The sequence below is a fragment of the Somniosus microcephalus genome, chromosome 6 (assembly GCF_052327205.1).
Source record: "Somniosus microcephalus isolate GS21.2 chromosome 6, FLI_Smic_1.0, whole genome shotgun sequence".
Taxonomy (NCBI): Eukaryota; Metazoa; Chordata; class Chondrichthyes; order Squaliformes; family Somniosidae; genus Somniosus; species Somniosus microcephalus.
The window spans coordinates 237460677-237475385 of record NC_140992.1 but is presented as its reverse complement, the minus strand read 5'-3'; the positions used below and the strand labels follow the sequence as shown (position 1 = coordinate 237475385).

General features: G+C 42.5%; 1 long non-coding RNA gene across 1 annotated transcript; it reads left to right on the top strand.

Annotated features, from left to right (window-relative positions):
* Positions 1 to 246: 246 nt before the first annotated feature.
* LOC147116547 (uncharacterized) lies at positions 247 to 6025 on the top strand. Its single transcript, XR_015078834.1, has 2 exons — positions 247 to 4995; positions 5632 to 6025. It is a non-coding gene; the product is annotated as an uncharacterized LOC147116547 (long non-coding RNA).
* The last annotated feature ends 8684 nt before the right edge of the window (positions 6026 to 14709 follow it).

Below are 14709 nucleotides of genomic sequence, written 5' to 3'. Positions count from 1 at the left end.
TTGAAGGCGGTTAAAAAGTAAACTGCAGTAGGGGTAGGGACAGGTAGTTCCCTACCAACCTTTGGGGCAGGTAGTTCCCTAAGGACCGTGAGGTGGGAAAACCTCGGTAGGGGCAGGTAGTTCCCTACCAACCTTTGGGGCAGGTAGTTCCCTAAGGACCGTGAGGCGGGAAAACCTCAGTAGGGGCAGGTAGTTCCCTACCAACCTTTGGGGCAGGTAGTTCCCTAAGGACCGTGAGGCGGGAAAACCCCAGTAGGGGCAGGTAGTTCCCTACCAACCTTTGGGGCAGGTAGTTCCCTAAGGACCGTGAGGCGGGAAAACCTCAGTAGGGGCAGGTAGTTCCCTACCAACCTTTGGGGCAGGTAGTTCCCTAAGGACCGTGAGGTGGTGATACCTCAGTTAGGGGCAGGTAGTTCCCTAAAATCCGTGAGACGGCGAAATCTCAACAATTGAATGAATGGGTGCACTGTGGTGAGTGAATGAGATAAAACCCTACGGTCATAGAGGTTAGAACGGACAAGGGTGAGGTCTGTCCCCAGCACCTAGCCTGAGCCTGAATTAAGAGGACAGTAGTCCCACGTGACGGCCAGGATCAAGTAGGACGCCGGGAGCTACAGACCCCACAGTACCGAAACCTCGGGACTAAAGGGTTGGTGTGTGTCTAACGAAACGAAGTGACTAACAGAAAGCAAGAAACTAACTAAGGTGACGCTATAGGGGCGAACAACGTAGCGTACAAACCTAATTCACCAATACCGTGAATTAAGCATTAAACATAGCAGTTAGTTATGATTAAGAGGGTGGAAGAAGAATCCTCAAGGGACCTGGATTCTATAACCCGACTCCTGGAAAATAAAAAGAAACAGTGCAGAGAGCCAAAGGCTTGGTGGGGAGGAGCTAAAGATAAAGAGGCAACAGATAATGTAAGGAATTGAAACAGAAGGGAGAGATAAAGAAGGAAAAAGATCTAATTTGCAGGCGAACCAATTTGAAACCCCAGCAAAAAACAAACAAACAAACGGATTTGGAAACTAGGGAAAGCTGTTGAGTCACAGATTTAAAAAGGAAGGAAAAGATAAACTTAAAGCTTTACCAACATGGAAGTTATTAGCATCTGTACCAAGACAAGTAAAACACGAGATTTGCTGAGTGAAAGGAACCTTAGACAAATGCTGAAATTACAGTTTGTATAAAAATGTGAGTGTGGGTGTTTTCCTGATTAGGAATGTTTAAGAGGATTCAATATTCCTTTGTCTGAAAATCTGTCCGTTAAGAAAAAGAACTGTCTGCTGTGTGTTGTAGCTCCACCCACTTCTCTGTGTTAAAGTAAAAGCATTTAACCCCTTTGTCTTGTCGGGGATTTTGGAAGTTTAAGAATGTGCAAATAAGATTGTGCCCTCAGAATGAAAAAAACCTATTACAATTTAAGTTAAGCTGGAGTGTAAAAACTGAGAAGAGCAACAAAAAGTTTGTTTAATGAAAGATTAAGTTTCAGTCTAAGATCTAACCTTGAAGTTGAGGTAAATTAACCTATTAAAACCAGACTTTCATTGTGGCCACAGTGAAATTCTGGTTGATGTAAATTGGTGTAGTCCGAATTGAATAAGATAACTCCACTCCGCAAGAATATCTGATAGCGGCAGGTCCCTTTACAATATTTAATTGACTATGGTACTGGAAGCCTTATAGAAGGCGGGACTAGAGTTAAACCTTAGAAAGGTATAGGTAGGGAAGGATGAAGTAGTCGACCTAGGATACATAGTGACACAAGGGAAGAGACAAATGCCCAAAAACAGATGGGAGGGGCATTAGGACTGGCTGCGTGCTTTGATTGCTCGCAAGCTTCTAGGGATGGCAGCAGGAAGGGACCGCGCCAGAGGGGAGGGGGATCCGAGGATGTTTGTTGATGCATTGGTAGGGGGCCGACAGTGCAAAATGTTAATAGACACAGGAGCCACAATCTCATTGACAGACTTACCCTTGCCCCGAACGAAACTTTCAGTTAGTATAGCAGGAATCGGTGGACGAAGAATCAGGGCTTATAAGAGCGAAACAGTCTTACTAGAAATTGGATGTATAATAATACCTACACAGTTGTGGGTATGCGAGAACACCGAAGGAACAATCCTAGGGATATACTGCGAGAAGTAGGAGCTTTAGTCGACCCTAAAGCGAATGAAGTGTACTGGCCCCCAGATTATAAGTCAAACAGGCAGGCCCGGGAAACAAAGTAGAAATGGCCCAGCCTATACAGGATTTGATCAAAGGGGGGTAGCCAAAGGAAAATGTGTAAACCTATATAGATAGTCGGAATGCCTTTGGGGTGGTGTCTGATTACATGATAGCGGGAGTAGGCAGGGATATATGACACCAGGAGAAGACCCGTAAGAGACAAGAATATAACCAAGGAATTAGTAGGGACCTCTCCTACCCAAAGAATGCATAATAATAAATTAAAGCACACAAGAGGATGGGCAGCTAAACGAGCAATTGAGAGAGGGAATCTGACCAATGAAGCCCAAATGTTCATGTTGAATCAAAGTGTGAAACCACAACTGTCTTTCAGTCAGGGATGTTTTTTGGGTTGCGTGGAGTGACGTAATAATGTTTAGCTCCACCTTCAAAAGCCTGCGAAGGAGTTAACCCTTTCCACTGACAGCTGTTTGAGTTCACCAAGTGACAACTTCAGTATTACTGAACAGAATTTAAAGATATTGGACATTATTAAATGTAAATTTCTTAATGTTGAGTTAATATTTCCCCACAGTGATAGAAGGAAAATTAGGATTTGATAAATGGAAGTTATCTTAAACTAATTGCAGCACCGTCTCAAACGGCCGGGAGACTGCTGGGGAGGCTGTCCAGTTACCCAAAGATAAATCTGGACAGATAGTTAGAGACATGAGGCCAAAGACCAACAGATTATACGGGATCGAGAACAGGATACACGGGACGACCAGAAGGAGGTCTTAGCAATAGATAGCAAAGTGATAGCAGAAATAATACCAGCCAAACCAGGGCTAGCACCCAGATGGTCAGGACCTTATGAAGTATTAATGAATAATGACACATGTGCTCATGTAGATGGGTCTGGAACGGGTAAAGGAAGGTGGAAACACTGGACTCAGTTAAAAATATATAAGAAAGACAATGAGTAAACCAGAGATGGTGCCCTTTTTGACAGAGTGAGTATACTAGAAGATATAAAGAATGGGAAGGGGGAGTTACTACATATATCAATGATAGGGCTGTGTATGATAATATATATGCCATAGTTTGCATCTTCAGGTATGTCTGGGGACAGAGCCACAGAACAAGAAATGAACCAGATGTACAGCATTTTGAACTGATAAAATGGATAAGAGCAGAATAATTCTAACTGGCTGGTGACGACCAGCCCCTTTTTGTAATTACAGGAACATTGGATGTCCGGAATGAGATTGAGCGTCCTCGCCTTGATTCTAGGGATGAACATAAGTATTGCCATTATCAAGGGGGATTAGTAATAAGGAGAACACAGGATGAGGTGTATTTTAGTGTAGCACATAGTTACTAAGCTTGCCATTAATATGAGTACTTTTGAGATACAAAACAAACCTGGAACTCCCTGTGGGTAAAACAATTAGAGGATCCACAGAAAAAAATCCATCTTACAAAGATGTAAGAAACGGGGAGTATTGGAAACGACCGGAGCAGGGTATGCAGCCGGGTTAGCAACAGTTAATAGCTTGGACATAGAAGGAGTAAACGAAGGAGTAGAAGAATTACAAGCAAAAATAGAGAAGTTACTAAAACAAGCTACTGGAAATAGCCGGCAATTGACACTGGCAGGGAAACCAAACAATAATGCAATTGTCGGGGGTGGAAGAGATAGTAGACCCCCATGCAGAAACAATCAATACAATTATTGATAGACTTAATAATGCTTCTCGCCAAACCGATAAGGAACTAATGTGCCACGTAGGGCTCATGGATATTGTCGAATGCTCAGCATAACATGAGGCAAATAAATAATGGACAGATCCCTGATTGGATTACTAATAAGGATCTGGAACCTAGGATTGACACAAATAAAAGCCTATGTAAGGAATGTAAAATGGGACAAGTATACCGGGCAGGCGATTGTCTGACCCCATGGACTAAGATGATTGGCTTTGTACTGGCCATCCCACAATTCCCAGAAGGGGGACAACCCCGATACGATGTGATTAATATAGGAGAAGTACAAAGGGAAAGTGGGTTAAATATCATGATGTCCCTACCAAGGTGCTTTGGGAAAGGGATGAAGATAATAAACAGAAGAATGAAACCTAAAGGGGGGTGGTAGTGGACGGGTGCCACCACAAGGGAAGGACATGGGTGTGCACACCCCCCCCCCCACCGAGGGAGACACATCCGAGTGCGGATTTGCGAAAATTACCAATTGCACCCTCAAGGTTCACCCAAGGGGATACACCGGACCTGGGTAGCATCAAGGAACAATGGGACCTGTTGTGTCACCACAATTGAACAGAAATATGAATATCAAGATATGGCTTATACCATTCCCCAACCAAACCGTTGTATTGGTCTAAAGATACCTATACGGATAGGAAAACCTGGTCATTTGATAATATGAGACTTACTAAAAAGGGTTGAAACTTATGTCATACCAGAGCCCAAGGCAATTCCTAAGTTAGAGGAAGCTTGCCAGAAGTTACGGCAGGAAACAAAGGAAATTTTAAAGTACTATCATAAAATAGAAGAAGGCTTAAAGAAACAACAAAAAGACATTAGTACAACATTAGAGGAAACTCACCCACTTCCTCATATTTTGATAATTGGGGATCAGGATGGTCGGGGACTTTGGGCGCCTCGGTGGTACAAGGCATAATGATATTCCTCTTGATTGTTATTCTGATATATTGTGTATTTTTATTTCTCCAGTGCCTTTGTGCCAGAATGAGTAAGGCCGAAATTGGTGCGGTGAAGGAAGTAGAGCCTGAGGAGGGGCAGGTAGCGATGTTAAGAATGGACAACTCTCCCGCCTCTCCAAGGCAAATGGTGTAAGACGCGATGGGAAGCCCTGAAATTATATGGGATTAATTGGGCATGGTAATGAAAGACCGGGCCGGCCAACCGTAAGATGGAGGTGGCAGAAGGAGGGTGGCAGAAGGAGGGTGGTGAATGAGGATTGGTGTGTGATGACAGTCTCGAATTGGCACGTCACACACCCCACGTGGGAATGAGGGACAGGCTTGAGCAGAAAAGCCTCAACCATTAGTGCAGGGTCTAAGGGGCCCCGGGAATGGTTACACCGGAAGGAGTGCATAAAGGAAAGCCCACCCTAAAGGAAAGACCACCGTAAAGGAAAGATCACCATACCACAGGGGGGGAAGTCGGCCTCCAAATTAATAAGACACATACATGTATAACCTAGACTGGTAGAAGGCCAGGGAGTGCACGCTTTGGCAGACACCAGGCAGTGGAAATACATGTTGACCTGTTTTGGAACAATTGTCCAAAAGGTCAAAAGGAGGGACTGAAGTAAGATTTAAAAATGAGCGTAACAGGGCACGTTTAGTAGAACGCAATTGCACAGCAAAATGTTTAAAGATGAAATGTACTAATTATTCGTATGTTTAATTGCAGAAATGACCATACCAGTTTAGAGAGATGAAACTTACAAAAAGAGACACTGACATAACCCTTTTCTGGAAAAACGAAACTTAGTAGTGGTCAAGAGAGAGAGGGTCTCGTTTCTCAGAAATCACATGACCTGATGACTCATTTCCAAGAAATCAGAGGGGCCACAGGCCCATACAGTGAAAAGTAAAACTTATGTTACTGGTTACCTTGTAGAAGTTAGGCACACCTAGTTAGTGATTAATGTATAGACTTTTAAATCGATTGGACCTCTGGAGTAGGAGGTCTCGGAATATGTGTATAACTGTGTAAACCTCAAGAGATTCGGTGGAGTCGGAGCCTTGTGTTGGGACGCAAGAGCCATAGCTCCCCAGGCCTGAATAAACCGTTTTTACTTCAATTATTGGGTCTGTCTTTCTTACAACAAGCCAGTGTAGTCGACTTTGTATATCACTTAGTCCACACTTTGGGGGCTTACATCACTAGCATGTTGAAGGCTAACTAAGACTGTTACAGTTGACGTATTGACTGCTTAAAATTTAATGTATTGCTACATTTGCTGTCAGTTGCATGTAGTGTATTTTTGAACAAATCTGAGAATGCTAAGGGTTCCTCAGCCACCTTTATTTTTTTAACTTTCTCCAGTATGTTTTGTTTGTCTAACATTCAACATGAACTTGATAGTCAAGTGTTTACTTGAGCTTTTAGCACTGCTTTTTATATATAAATTTCTTGAGGGAGTAAATCTGCCAGTGCAGCAGATCCAAGTAGCGCACACTTGTTTACTAGTTGCTACCCTGTATGCTGATCGTAAGACATTCTGAACTGCTGTTGTGCTGAACTGCTGTTGTGCTAAGAAATGCCTAACTGCTTCAAGTAATCAACTTTTCATGATATTCTTCTAAATTATTGCATTGTCTTTGCTCCAGTTCAGTTGAGAAAATGTGATGCCATTCCAAGCTCTTTCATTACATATCGAATATGTTGATTTTTGTCTTGAGGCACCTTTTTGCCTTAGATATAAGTACATGAGATGACTCTCACTGAAGTATTCCTGCAATGTTTTCCTTTATGCCGTAGTCCTACAGGTGGAAGTGTGTTTGTGAACAAAAGTTGACAGTTAATTTTGTTGATACTGAAATATATGGTATTGAGGAGGATTTGCCATTACCAGCATACCACCAATCTGAAATACCCCTTTTTTTGCTTTCTGGTCCCTAGTCGTACCTCTATGCTGCTAAATTCCATTAATACCATGTCTTAATTTTTATAACCAGTCCCTTAAGCAGCACTGTATCAACCACCTCCATATCCATTTATGCAGCATCCACTGCATTCCCTTATTTTCACACCAATTTCCTCAACAAAAAAAAATTAAGTTAGTAATGCATTACCTTCCCTTTACCAAATTTATGCCTGTCAAGTATCTTCCATGCCTTAAGTGTTCTCTAATTTCATCTTTATTATGGACTCTCTTTACCCACAACTGAACACTTTCTGGCATATCTTTTTCCCTTTATTGAACAGTCCTTTTGGCTCAATTCCTGTGAAATTTGGTTAATGCTGCCCTGCCCTTGCCAAACTCCCTCCTGTATCCAGGGATGCATCCCATCTGGGCCTCGTGGCTTTTCTACATTTTCATCCATTAACTTTTCATGTTTTATTTAAATTTAAAAAAAACTCCTGTAGTAGCTCTTACACCTTTTGAGTATTCCTCTTTATTAAAAAAAAAAAAAAAAAAATACTTATGCATTTCTGCCATCTTCTCTTAATTACAAGCAAATGACAGGTTGGTGATTTCTTCAAAGACCACAATCTGCTTCTCTATGTACATACTCTAGCCCACAGACTACAAAAAGACAGGATGGAGAGTGCACTCTGATTGTGTCCAGTTTTGTCAACAGACCTATCTGCAGTAGGTGCCTCCTAAAACCTTCCTAGATAGATTAATTAACTGCCAACATTTATATCAGCTGGTGGAAAACATGTGCAATGACAGTCAATGGAAATATTTGCTGGAAAAGATTAATGGATATTTCTGGGGCAAAAGAGATTTGTGGAAAAACTTGAAAACTATCCATTCTTACTAGAATTAGGCAATGTCTAAGGAGCAAGCAAAATGTGGCTTATCTTTAGGGAATCAATTTATTTTATATAAATAAACTCATTGCCACTTCTAGCTCGATTTAAACTTTGATATAGCCTGTAACTATACTGGCCAAATGTTTGCCACATTACATGTAGAAAGGCTTGGGAACATTGTTTTAGTGTTCAAATATGCACAACAATTCTTGATATTAGGATTGCTGAGTTGAGAAGCTTAGTGAGATTAGGGGACCTGGACCAAGCCCCAGACAACAAAACAAACTGAAGTGGTTTCTATACTGGAGGGCAAGAACAACCCCAGGCACCTCTTGACAAACCATCTCTTCTGATCCCCTTCCATTGCTCCCTCATTTTCACCAGCATTGCTTCATTGAGGCCCTTCATTAAGCTACCACACTCTGCATACTTCTTCTCTGACTTCATATTGCTTTCCCACATGCTTGTACCCACTGACCCTCAGCAGGTATAGCTGTACCATCTCATGCCTCTTTGATTCCCCTCCCTACTGCACTCATCCCACAACTGTTTCTCCTTGGCTCAAAGCTTGCTGAATCATCAATGGTTTTCTTTGGTTCCCTTTCTTCCCCTCATCATTCTTTCTCCACGCCCCCCAGCTCACTACTCCATCGTCACTTTTTTTTAAAGAAAAACCTCAATTCCTCCATCTTCTCCAACTGTTTTATTTCTGAATCCTATCAAGTCTTTGAGCCTGTCTTCACCACCCAGTTCCATGCTTGTCTCTCCCACTTTTTCAATTCCCTTCAATCCAGTTCCATTCTTTCCACAACACCAAGACTTAGCTGGTCAAAGTCACCAATGATGTATTTTATGACTGATCTCTGGTGCTCAATGCAGTTGACTGTTTCATCCTCCTCCTCTGTCCTTTTTATAGTCTACCTTCAGGATACTAACTGCCTTAGCTTAGCTCCACTCCTACCTGTCCTAATGGAGCTAGCACATCTCCTGCAATAGCTGCTTCTTCTGCCCCTGCATGATCACTTAAGTGTGCCACACAGATCCATCATTGGCATCCCTTTTGCTCATCATCTTGCCCTGCAGTGACACATTTGTAGGCCTGGGGTTTAGTTTTCACATGTATGCTGATGACACCTTGTCAAGTCTTTGCCACTACCCTGTACTCTTTACACCAATGCACTTTGACTACTTGGCTGATATCAAACCCTGGATGAGCATATGATAAATACCAGCAAGATTAAAGTCATTCTGTTCAGTTTCTACGAAAAGCTCCACAACTTCGGGCCCCACTTCCATCCCTTTCCTTGGCATCTTTCTCAGGCTTAGCCCAACCATGCATAATCACAATGTCCTATTTAACCTTGAACTGAGGTTCAAACCCAACAGACTAGCCTCCACCAAGATCGCCTATTTCCACTTCCAGACATTGCCCACCTTTGAACTGCTTACCCATGCCATTGTCACGTTACAAACTCTCATTTTCATGTTATTCCTGCTGCCCTTTACTAATTACAACTCATCCAAAATTCTACCTCCCTCATCCTATTGTGCATCAAGTCCCGGTCTAGCATGCTTTATTCTTGCCAGCCTTCATTGATACATTGGGGATAGGGAGCCAAAGTCAAAATCATTATCCTCTTCGAGTTTTCTTCATGGGCATCCCCCCCCCCCCCCCCCCCCCGGCCTGTAACTTCCTTCTACCTTTGCTGCACACATCCTCCACCCTTCTAACTTGTCTTCTTTGCATCATTCCTTCCCTCCGCTCCACCTTTGACTGCAGAGCTTGTAACTGTTTTGACCTTACAGCCTGGAGCATTCTTAATCCTCCCCTCTCTGCCTTGTTATATCTCCTTAATCCTCCCTATAGTCTTTTTTCTTTGAGAATGCCTTTTGTCACCACCCCTATCCTACCAGTGCTCAGTCTCTGAATTTTGACTTTATGAAGAGCTTTGAGATGTAACAAAATAAGGAGCGCAAGTTTTTGTTGCTCCAGCTGAAGGTCAGAAGAAGCATATCAGGCTCACTCACCTGTTGGATTCTAGTCAGTCTGCATATTGTAATCTCTCGGGGTATACAGTACTGCAACACACCCAAATTACCAAACTGGATTTTGTTGCATATTTCCTGTAGACTAGATCTTCAAAGTTATTTTATGTATTTATGTAACGGCTCATCACATCTCCAATGTCGTAGCGCTTCACTTAATTCTTCCTTCTAAATCCGGTTACCTCACATTTCTCTGCATCAAATTTAATCTAACATCTATCTGTACAAAATAGCTGCTATAATTGCCTATATAAGAGGAGCATATCATTGCGCATTCAAAGTTAGTAGATTGGACAGTACTTTCCCATTCTGTTGTTTGAAGGAGGAATGTTGGCTAAGATAGCAGGAGAATTTCCAACTCTTGAATACTGCAGTGGAATTCTCAACATCCACTGGACAATGTAGCCAGCCCTTGGTTTAACATCTTAACTGTTCCAACAATGCAGTATTCCTTCAATACTGCACTAGAATGTCAACCTGGATTGTGCTCAAGTCTTGGGCTTGTGGGAGAAAGGCCTTAAGAATTGCCTTTAATGTGTTCTCAATGGAGTCAGTAGTGAGACTGAAATACTGGGAACAAACAGGAGTAGGCCATTCAATTAGATCATGGCTGATTTGCACTTCCGCTCAGTTTACCTGTCTTCATCATATCGCTCGATACCCTGGCCCAACAAAAATCGGCCTTGACAATTGCCATCCACAGCCTTTTGGAGGAGTGTGTTCCGGATTTCCACTATCTTTCGTGTGGATAAAATGTTTCCTGATTTCACTCCTAGTTCTAATTTTAAGATTATTCCTTCTTGTTCTGGATTCCCCAACTAGTGGAAATAGTTTTTCTGTATCTACCCTATTAAATCACATGATCATTTTGAACATCTCGATCAGATCACTTAACCAAAACCCAAAGGAATACAAGCAAAGTTTATGCTACCTATCATCTATAATTTAACCTTTTTAAGTCTAGATATTCTGGTAAATCTGGAAAGAGCGAATGCTAATTAAATTATGCAGCCTTAAAACATTTTTACCAGCAATAGAAGTCAAGCCATCAAGACTACTGGCCTGGTGAAAACTAGTTAAGGGGACATAAAGATGTTCTGCAACGAGACCCATTGTGAGCAAAGGTCTGAGAAGGGAGTGTAAGCAAGTGACCTGGCATTTCTTGAGTGCTATGGTGGTTCATTGATTTGGAGAACATTTGGAGAAGGATGTTCTTGCCATGGAGTGCAGCGAAGATTCACCAGGCTGATACCTGGGATGGCAGGAATGACGTATGAAGGGAGATTGGGTCAATTGGGCTTGTACTCGCTGGAGTTTAGAAGAATGAGAGGGGATCTCATCGAAACTTATAAAATTCTAACAGGACTGGACAGATTAGATGCTGGAAGGATGTTCCCGATGGTCAGGGAGTCCAGAACCAGGGGTCACAGTCTAAGGATAAGGGGTAAGCCATTTAGGACAGAGATGAGAGGAATTTCTTCACCCAGAGTGTGGAGTTCTCTACCACAGAAGGCAGTAGAGGCCAATTCATTAAATATATTCAAGAAGGAGTTGGATATATTTCTTAAGGCTAGGGGGATCAAGGGATATGGGGAGAAGGCAGGAACAGGGTACTGAATTTGGATGATCAGCCATGATCTTATTGAATGGCGGAGCAGGTTCGAGGGGCCGAATGGCCTACTCCTCCTATCTTCTATGTTTCTATGTATCAGGGGTACTAACATGGCTGTGTGAGGTGATTGACACCAAAAGGGCTGAACTCTTCTACACATTTATCACTCAGATTGGTTAATAGAGTTCAGGAGGTTTATTTGCTTGATACTGTCCTCCCTTCTTAGTTTAATTCTCTCGTTCTTTTAGTACTTCTTGTAGATTTTAGTACTTCTTGTAGATTTTGGCCAGTATGTGAAGATGGGTGTCTCTGTAAAATTGGAAAGTGCATCTCCAACAGCGAACGGTTACAGAAGTTTAAATTGTACAGCTGTACCAGCCAGATACGGGGCGATACAAGTGTCACTTAGATGTATGTTTCCCTGAAATCAAGAGAATTGAAATTTAAGCCAGCTAGACCAGATACAGCATAGATGATTAAATTACCCAAGAGGAACAGTAGCACCTCTACAGAAGGAGATATATCACTCTGACCTCTCAAAGGCTAATACCATCCTCCTAGAGAAGGTGTGGCAACCAATTCATCTACAGCAGCTGATAAGGACAAGGTTGTATCAGTTCTGGACACATTGCTAACTACAAGCCTATAGATTTTGATCATCTCAATTGTCTGGCTATCAACTTGTCAGCTATCTAAGGCTAATCTTAAATTATCTCACTAATCTATATCAATCTCACACTGATCTCAATGGTAAATTTATAATCAAGAAAGTTAACGCTGAATTACTGTGACAAAACCAAACTGCCTTTGTAACCTGTTGTTTCATTTGTCAATTAACCATACCTATTTGCATGCTCAATGTTTAAGTGCTGTTAACTATGATTCTAAGATTAATAAACAATTGTTAGTCCATGATTGTTGACTGACGACGACTTCTTGGTTAATTGGTAAGAAACGGTTATTTTGTTCATTCAATACCTTGTGCGGATTCTTATGGGAGGTTAAATAGTGTAAAATCTAATAAATCCACAGGTTGGTGAGCCAAATTTAGGTATCATTGACTCTTGGGCAGATTGGCTGGTAAACCTGAGGCAGCCTCTGACCTACCTTGTAGCTGGTCCAGTTAAGTTTCTGGTCAATGGTGACGCCTCCCCTGCCGCTGATGGTGGGGGATTTGATGATGGTAATGCCATTGAATGTCAAGGGGAGGTGATGAGACTCTCTTGTTGGAGATGGTTCATTGCCTGGCACTTATGTGGTGTAAAAGACCAGTGCTGGTTGATTAGCTTACATCACAGAAGGATTAGAACATTTTTTCATGGTGAGAAAGTAGGTTTTCACCTAAGTTTTGAACAATAGCAAATAAGTTGTAAAGAGGCTTGAACCTGACCAACATCGGTCTTCAATTTCTGTTATGTTCAATTACTGGTGGGATCCAATAAAGAGATGCTTGTAACTGTTTCTATCTTGCTTTTGTAATTATCAATGCAATTTTGTTGTAGTATAAATGAAATAGGGGAAAGTTTGGAAGAGAAGGACATCACTTTTTAACATAAAAGTAAATAAGAATTTTAGTGGTAACCATTGGTGAAGAGTAGACTCGATGGAGTAGAAATTTGTCTGCACCCATTTTCAGGCCCAGAATCGGCACTGCAGACTGTGCGCGCCCCAACTGGGAGGTGCAAGATTCCCATGCGGATAGAACGGGAAAGTGGAGTTTAAGTAGATCAGCCATGATCTTATTGAATGCAGGCTCAAGGGGCTATACGACCTACTCCTCCTATTCTTGTTATTATGCAAGTTAGTCAATGATCCACATTACAGTAGTATACTGTACAGAGTTGCCAACTCTCGTTGGAGGTATTCCTGGAGGTTTGATCGAGTGACATCTGATCACGCAATATCTACAAATCTTGCATTTACCTTTATAAAGGTTGGGTCTCCTGTAGTTGAATATCTTTCCTTGTAATTTCGCACCAGCAGCTGTTGAAGTTCCAAGAACCAGAAGGCTACCCATGAGCAGGTGAAGAAGAGAAACAGAGTGTGGGGAAGAGATTCGGAGGGGGGGGGGGGGGGGGAGCCAGAAGTGCGAGGAACTTTAATTTCGCCAGTAACTAATAGTAACTCCCTGAAATTGCACTGACAGCTAATAGCAATACTAGTAACACTCAGATTTCCCTCATAACCAGCAGTAATACAATAAATCACTGATAGTCTATATGTAACTGGTAGTAATCCTATAACGTGCTATTCACCCTGTAACTACAGCAAGAATTTCCCAAAGATGCGGTCAGGCTCCCCAGTTGATGTCACTTTTAACAGGCCCCATCTCTCTCCCTAACTTGGACTCTTGTTTGAACTCAGGTTCTGTGTGAAGTAGCAACCCTGAACGGGAAGCCTCAGTCAGAGCTGATCTGTATTTGGACCTCACATGCCAAAACCAGCCAGCACAGACTGACCTGAGCCAATCCAAGCAATTGCACAAAAGGCAGCGGGCTCACTGTTTGGGGCACTTGGCACAGGGCACATTGTCCTAAACTCAGCTCAGCACCAACATTTCTAAACCACTCCCTGGGCTTGGACTCAATGAAGGAGAGTTTGCATAGAATGATAAAAATTGCAGCACGGTTGGAGGCCATTCAGCACCCTGTACCAGTGCTAGCACTCTAAAAACTGTAATGACATTTCTCCCCCCCCCCCCCCCCATTCTTTTATATTAATCATTTTCAAATGCTTAACCCATTCCCTTTTAAATGATTGTCTTGTAGGAACGGAGGTTCCTATCTGAATAAAGGTATTCGACTCGATGAATCAAATCAACAGGTTTTAATAAACAACGAAGTTAACAGGGAAACTACAGGAGAAACAGTACACCGGTCTAACCAGCTTGCTGGGCACTCGACGACTGCTGGAAGATTCTGGAAGCTGACATCATGACGTCATCGCGTTCTTCGCGCCACTGGCGGTCACGTGATCGGCGTCATCACGTGGAGTGCAGGAAAGTACAATACAGTACAGTTAACAGGCAGTTTAAAGGTGCAGTCCGCAGCTGCACTACACTGTAGTTAAAGGGATTATTACTAATTGTTCTGAGACCCTTGGTGGCTCCGCCACAGTCTAGTCTTTGCCTCACTTGCGGTGAAGCATCCCATGATCTAATAACCCTCAGTTCAAAAACTTTGCTTCTCCTTTCCCCTTGGATTTTCCAGTGAGAATCCTTGATCTCTGTCCCCTTGTTCCCCATTCACCACCAGAGGAAACAATCTTTCACTATTTACCCACAGTAAAGTCCCCAGGTGTTGGTCACCTCTTTACTGGCTGCTCATCTCTTGGTGCCTCTCCCA